We start from the raw sequence: 6,548 nt of genomic DNA on the forward strand, positions 1-6,548 counted from the left end.
AAAAAAAAAAAAAAAAAAGAAAGTCAGAAAGGCAGTCAAATCCTCTCTCTACTACATTTGGAAATGTAAGTCTTAAACAATTCACATGCTAAAGAAAAAATTTAATGAAAATTAGAAAATATTTAGACATAACAATAAAAAACATAACCTATTAAAATAAGTGCATTGTTGTCCGCTTTGTAAAAGATCAGTTGGCTGTAGGTAGATGAGTTTTATACCTGGGTTCTCCATTCTGTTCCATTCAGTCTATGACTCAATTTTTGTGCCAATTCCATGCTGTTTTGATTACTATAGCTTTGTAGTATAGCTAGAAGTCTGGTAATGTGATACCTCTGACCAGGAAAAAGAAGCCCTGTCCAATTGCTGGGACAATTGGATAGCCATATTTAGAAGAATGAAACAGAGTCTGTATCTCTCACTACTCACAAAAAATAATTTAAGATGGATAAAAGACTTAAATGTAAAACAGAAAACCCTGAGAATTCTAGAAGAAAATGTAGGAAAAACTCTTCTAGATATTGGCTGAGGCAAAGAATTTCTATCTAAGATCCCAATGGCAATTGCAGCAACAACAAAAATAAATGGGATTTGATTGAATTAAAAAGCTTCTGCACAGCTAAGGAAATGATCAATGGCCTACAAAATGGGAGAAAATATTCATAAACCATATCGCCAATAAAGGGCTAATATCCAGGATCTACAAAGAACTCCACCGAATCAGCAAGAAAAAGCAAACAATCCCTTTGAACAGTGGGCAGAAAACATAAATGGAAGCTTTTCAAATGAAGATAGAAAAATGGCCAACAAACATATGAAAACATGCTCATCAGCAAAGTGCAAATTAAAACTACAGTGAGATGTCACCTTACCCCTGTGAGAAGGGGTTTTATTAAAAAGTCCAAAAGCAATAGATGGTGGCATGGGTGCAGAGAGAAAGAAATGCTTATACACTGTTGCTGGGACTGCAAATTAGTACAACCTCTATGGAAAACAGTATGGAGATTCCTCAAGAAACTAAAAGTAGACCTATCATTTGATCCAGCAATCCCACTACTGGGTCCCCACCCAAAGAAAAAGAAGACTTTTCATCAAAAAGAAACCTGCACATGAGTGTTTATTGAAGTACAATTCACAGTTGCAAAGATGTGGAATCAGTCCAAATGCCCATCAATTCATGAGTGGATTAAATTTTAAAACGTGGGATACATGTACCATGGAGCACTACTCAACCATAAGAAGGGATGAATTAAGGCCTTTTACAACAATTCAGATGGAACTAAAGACCATTATCCTAAGTGAAGTATCTCAAAATGAAAAAACAAACACCATATGCATTGTCTATTAAATTGGAACTAACCGATGGGCACACAGGTGCACAGAGAGAGGTATGAGTAGAAGTCACTGGAAATCAAGCCGGGGAAGGGGGCAGCAGGGGAGAAGGGACAAAAACCTACCTAATGGATACAATGAACACGATTCAGGCGAAGGGCACATTTATAGCTGTAACTCAAGCATTACAAAAATGATCCATGGAACAAAAACATTTGTACTCCCTTGATATTCTGAAATACTGAAATAAAACCCATATGTGGATAGTGATTTTAAAAATTCATATAGAAGAGTAAAGGATAAAGTTCAGTAGAAATAGGGGCTACGCAAGTTGAAATAGCAATGAGATTCTTTTATGCTTATCAGGATGGCAAAAATTTTGAAAGTCTGACAGTGACGAGTATTAGCAAGGATGGGAGATGACAGGAACCCCCAGGACTGCTGCTGGTGGGGCAAACAGCGGAGCAGTTCTGAAGAGGGGCCAAGCACACAGATACCCTTTGACTCAGCAAATAATCTGAGGCATCTAGCTTGGACTGGCCACCCCGCATTAGTGGCTATGAACCCAAACGGTCCTAAACAACTTTAAAAGTAAAAGAAGATGACAAAGAAAAATATCAAAGTGAACAGAACGGAGAACCCAGGTATAAAACCCACATAGTAAGATCAGGTATTATAAAAATTGTTCATGTGTGTGTGTGTGTGTGTGTGTGTGTGTGTGTGTGTGTCCGTGGCAATGTAAGGGTATTTCTGGGGGTTAGGGCAAAAATAGAATTTGATAGACACTGCCCTAATGAAACTCTTATGCTCGTACACAAAGAGATAGAGGTAAGGGGATTCATTGCAGTGTTTGTAACAGTGAAAACTAGTAAGTCTAAATGTCTATTCACACTGTAATAGCCAAGTTTTATTTATCCACTCAGGGGAATGCTATCCTGTAGTTAAAGTGACCTAGACCTGCACACGTCAACGTTAAGAAATCTCAAAATCATCACTTTGAAGCTATGGATACGAAGTAGCACGTAGCATTTCTCTAAATTTTAAAGACGTGTAGATGGAGTAAGAATCTTGGAACATTCATAGGCAAGATCCATACTAACTTTAGGGTTGAACTGACCCCTGAGGAGGAAGGTCAGAAGGAGACTAAGAGGGAGGGTGTAGTTGGGTGTGGAGGTGACTTCTGCTTTCCCTGTAACTGTCTACATGTAAACAAAGCTGCAGTAGGCAAGGAAAAAATGTGAACTGTACAATTTGGGTGCAGGGTACACAGACGATTGCTCTTATTTGCTGTATGTTTGAAATCACATGTAAAAATTAAAAAAAATTAAATGATCACAGTTAAAATATCCAAGGCATCCTCTACCTAGCAGAGGACTTGACCGTTTGGAAGGGGACACTTGCTGGCTTTATGCCTGTGGCCAGGGAGACAGAATGTAAATTTATGTCACACACTCCGACGAAATCAATAGAGATAATTTCCTGATTCAAACCCATAGATGTGCACAGAATCATCCAGATCTACAGAGAACTATACTCACAGAGGGGGAACTCGCAGGGGTGATTTAGGCCTTGAATTATTCAGTGTCTGTCTCGCGTCCTTGTCATTTTGGACTTCAACCGGGGCGTGGTGGGGAAACATGAATTCTGCTGCTGGACTGGCCTCAGCTCAGATGCTCTGACAATAAAGACCTGTGATGAATGATAATTGCGTTTTCTCTACATAAGTGTATGGAAATCTGTTTATAGATTTGGATTACAAATTCTGGAAGCTTTATATGTTTAATGATTTTTTTCTTTTCACCAGCCTTAAAGGGCTCTGTACTATTTCAACCATGACTCTGCTTAAATTCAGGCCATTGCCGAATTAACTCCTAATTCTGCCCTGTGGAATTAACTTTTGTGATGAAAAAACAACTTGACATGCCACATCTCCTACCCCCAAGTCGCTCATGGGACTCAGAGAACGGGTGAAAGAAAAGACAGGCATTTGGAGACAATTTCCACGAATGACTCTCTTTTTTCTTTAGGCTTAGAGGGGCCCGGTAATTCCAAACTTCATAACCGAAACCCCTGTCGGCGAGAGGGTGGTCCATTTGGGTCTCGTTTGTGCTTCTTGGAGACTGAAGCAAATGGTCATGAAGTTCGGTTCTAACAGGATTAAAAAACACAGCAGCGGGTAGAAGTCTACAAAACCAAAAGGTGTTGAGTGACATGTACATTAGAGATGGAAAACTGAATTAGCAGTGACATTTTTTGGCCTGAGGCCTTTTTTTTTTTTTTTTTGACTGTGGAAATAAAGACAAACTTTGATCTATTCTACTCAGAACCTGACAAAACATCAAGGCCAGAATATTGCCTCTAATCTTATTAGTTATTTCCAGACTGTATCCCTTTGGCTCCTCTGTTCTGGGAGGACAAGGCAGTGTGCATCTCTGAATGGACATTTTATGCTTCTATTACAACAACCCCAGAAAGGAAGTCATGCTGGGCACTCCTAAGGGGTCCCATGATTGTCGTAGGAGGCAGTCACTGGGCTGGCCATGGCTCTGTCTGAGTCACGAGATTTAAGGGTTCGCCTTCAGTGCGGAAAGCCACAACCAGCCAAAGTAAAAAGTAAAAGAGGGCCGAGAAATTGCAGTCCAGTGAATACAGAATTATAAAAGCAGCACCCAGCAAAACCTTTCCTGTTCTTATATGAAAGACTTTGTTATTTTCTCAGGGGAAAAAAAAAAAAAACGAAATGGGACCCACCATTAGACACAATCTAAAAGTTTCTTTTATGTTTTGAAGATAGAGAAATTAGGCAGCAAGCGTTCAAGCAAGAAAAGAGTTCTCTTCAAAAACAAACACAAGCCCAAAAGGAAAACAAAGCAAAATATATATTTAAAAAAAGGATCCGGCAGGCTCTGATCTTTCTGCTTCAGCGATAAACACCATAACACACTGAAGTGATGCCTATAGGACTTGGAGAAAAGAACATTGTAACTCAATATGCATCTGAGTTGGTATTCAGGTCTGGAGAAAATAGAAAAGCATGCCTGAGATGCTCCTGGCAGAAGGAACAGTTTGCAAAATCTCCAAGTGAAAAGACCTCGGCATGGAGAACTTTGAAGCCTTCAGTAAGAGTCTGAAATTATTTTTGATGAAAATTTCTATGAAATTTGTTTTAAGTTAAGGAATGATGTGGTTCAATGGGTATTTAAAAACATACTCGTCTAGAAGGCTGGGAGTGAGAGTGGGTATGTGAATGAGGAGAGTTCTTCATACTCCAGGTAAGAAAGGATTGGCGGGGGGGGGGAAGAAGCAGGTAGATTTGAGATCTCTTTTATAGGAGGACCACCTAACAAGACTTGGAGATAAATTGCCTTGGGGTTAGGGTGGGGAAGGAGAGGACTCAGAGAAGGCTTTAGGTTTCTGGCACAAGCACTGGGAGGGTGCATTTTACAGGAATCACAGAGATTGGCAGAGGTACCTATTTAAGATTGAAGATTAATGCATTGGTTTTGAAGCTCTTAAGTTTGAGAGACTAAAACTTCTAAATAGTGAGTCCAAGGAAGTAATTGGATATGTAGGTCCGGAGTCAGGAAAGGTGTCCTCAGCCCCACACTTCTCTGCGCACCCTCTACTGACCCCTCATCATTCTCCCAAACCTTTCCATCCATGTTCTGCAGCTCTTCTGCCTGCCCTCAACTACCTGTGCCCCCAGCATGACTTGCCCCTTGGTCTTCCTCATTCTACAAAATGGTATGTCCACATTGAATTCTGTATCCCCCCCGCACTCACCCCCAAAAACTTGCTTTCTCCAAAATTCTTCTCATTTTAAGTAATGGCACCTCCAACCTTTCAATTGTTGCAGTCCAAAACCCTGATGTTGGTCAGGTGTGTTGGCTCACACCTATATGCCTAGCACCCTGGGAAGCCGAGGTGGGTGCATTGCTTGGGCTCACAGGTTCAAGACCAGCCTGAACAAGAGTGAGACCTCATCCCTAAAAATAGCCAGACATTGTGGCAGACACCTGTAGTCCCAGCTACTCGGGTGGCTGAGGCAAGAGAATTGCTTGAGCCCAAGAATTTGAGGTTGGTATGAGTTGTGATGCCATGGCACTCTACTGAGGGTGACAAAGGGAGACTCTGTCTCAAAAAACAAACAAAACAAAATAACCTTGATGTTATGACTGTCTCCTGTTTTTCTCTAACATCCCAGCTCTCCAGAAATCTAGTGGCTTTCCATACAGCTCATAGTAGAAACCAAAGATCTTACAATAACCCATAAACTGCCGGAGCCTCTGGCCTTATCTCTTGCTATCCTCTCCCCCCTCACTCACTTTGTTCCTACTACGTTGGCCTCCTTGTTTTTACTCAAAGATTCCTACACACTGTCACCACAGGGCCTTTGCATTCGCTCTTCCTTCTGTCTGAAACATTTTCCCGACTCTTACCCGCAGGGTTTCTTTATCTCTTTCTTGCCCCTCAAATCAGTGAGCCGTGCCCCAATCCAATGTAAAGCAACATCTTTCTCCTAATTATCACCATCTGGCACATTTTCTGTATTTATTTTTTTAACTTGTACACTTCTCCATTCTAGAAAGCAAGTCTCCCGAGACCACTGTCTTTGTTCTGTTCACTGATGCGTCCCCACAGTCTAGAACGGTGCCCAGCTGTGGCAGGTACCCAGGGAATATTGTTGCTGTATGCTGTTGCTGGTGACTAGGAGTCAAATAATCTGAATCTTAGTCTCAGTTATAGCCGCAGGCATGTGACCTCCCTGAGATTCATCTTTGTTAGGTATGTGGTGGGGACACGAGTCTGCCCTGCCTGCGACCTTGAGCTGCGATGAAGATCAGATGAGTTACTGTACCCCCCAGCGTAACTGTTAGACAGATTATATTTGACATCGTCATAGGCCATGATTTCAGGCCAAAAATGCAAAGTGGAATATGTGGAACTCAATAGAGGGATGTTCGATAATTTTCTATATAATTCCCATGGGGAGAGATGCCGCGTGGGGTGGGATGAGGACCCTACAAACTAGTATATTCTCATAGGGAGTTCCCTGGTTGGTGAGTTCTGATTTTAAAATGATCAGTGCATAAAAGAAGCCAAGAGGGGCACAAAACCACCAGTGAGTACGAAAGAGTGAGAAACGTGGACAAGAACGGTTTGGGGGAAGCTGCGGCAAAGAGGAAAAGCGCTAAGGCTTGCAAAAATGTTAAGGACGG

The sequence above is a fragment of the Otolemur garnettii genome, unplaced genomic scaffold, assembly GCF_000181295.1.
Source record: "Otolemur garnettii isolate 467f Iridium unplaced genomic scaffold, OtoGar3 scaffold00096, whole genome shotgun sequence".
NCBI classification, from domain to species: Eukaryota; Metazoa; Chordata; class Mammalia; order Primates; family Galagidae; genus Otolemur; species Otolemur garnettii.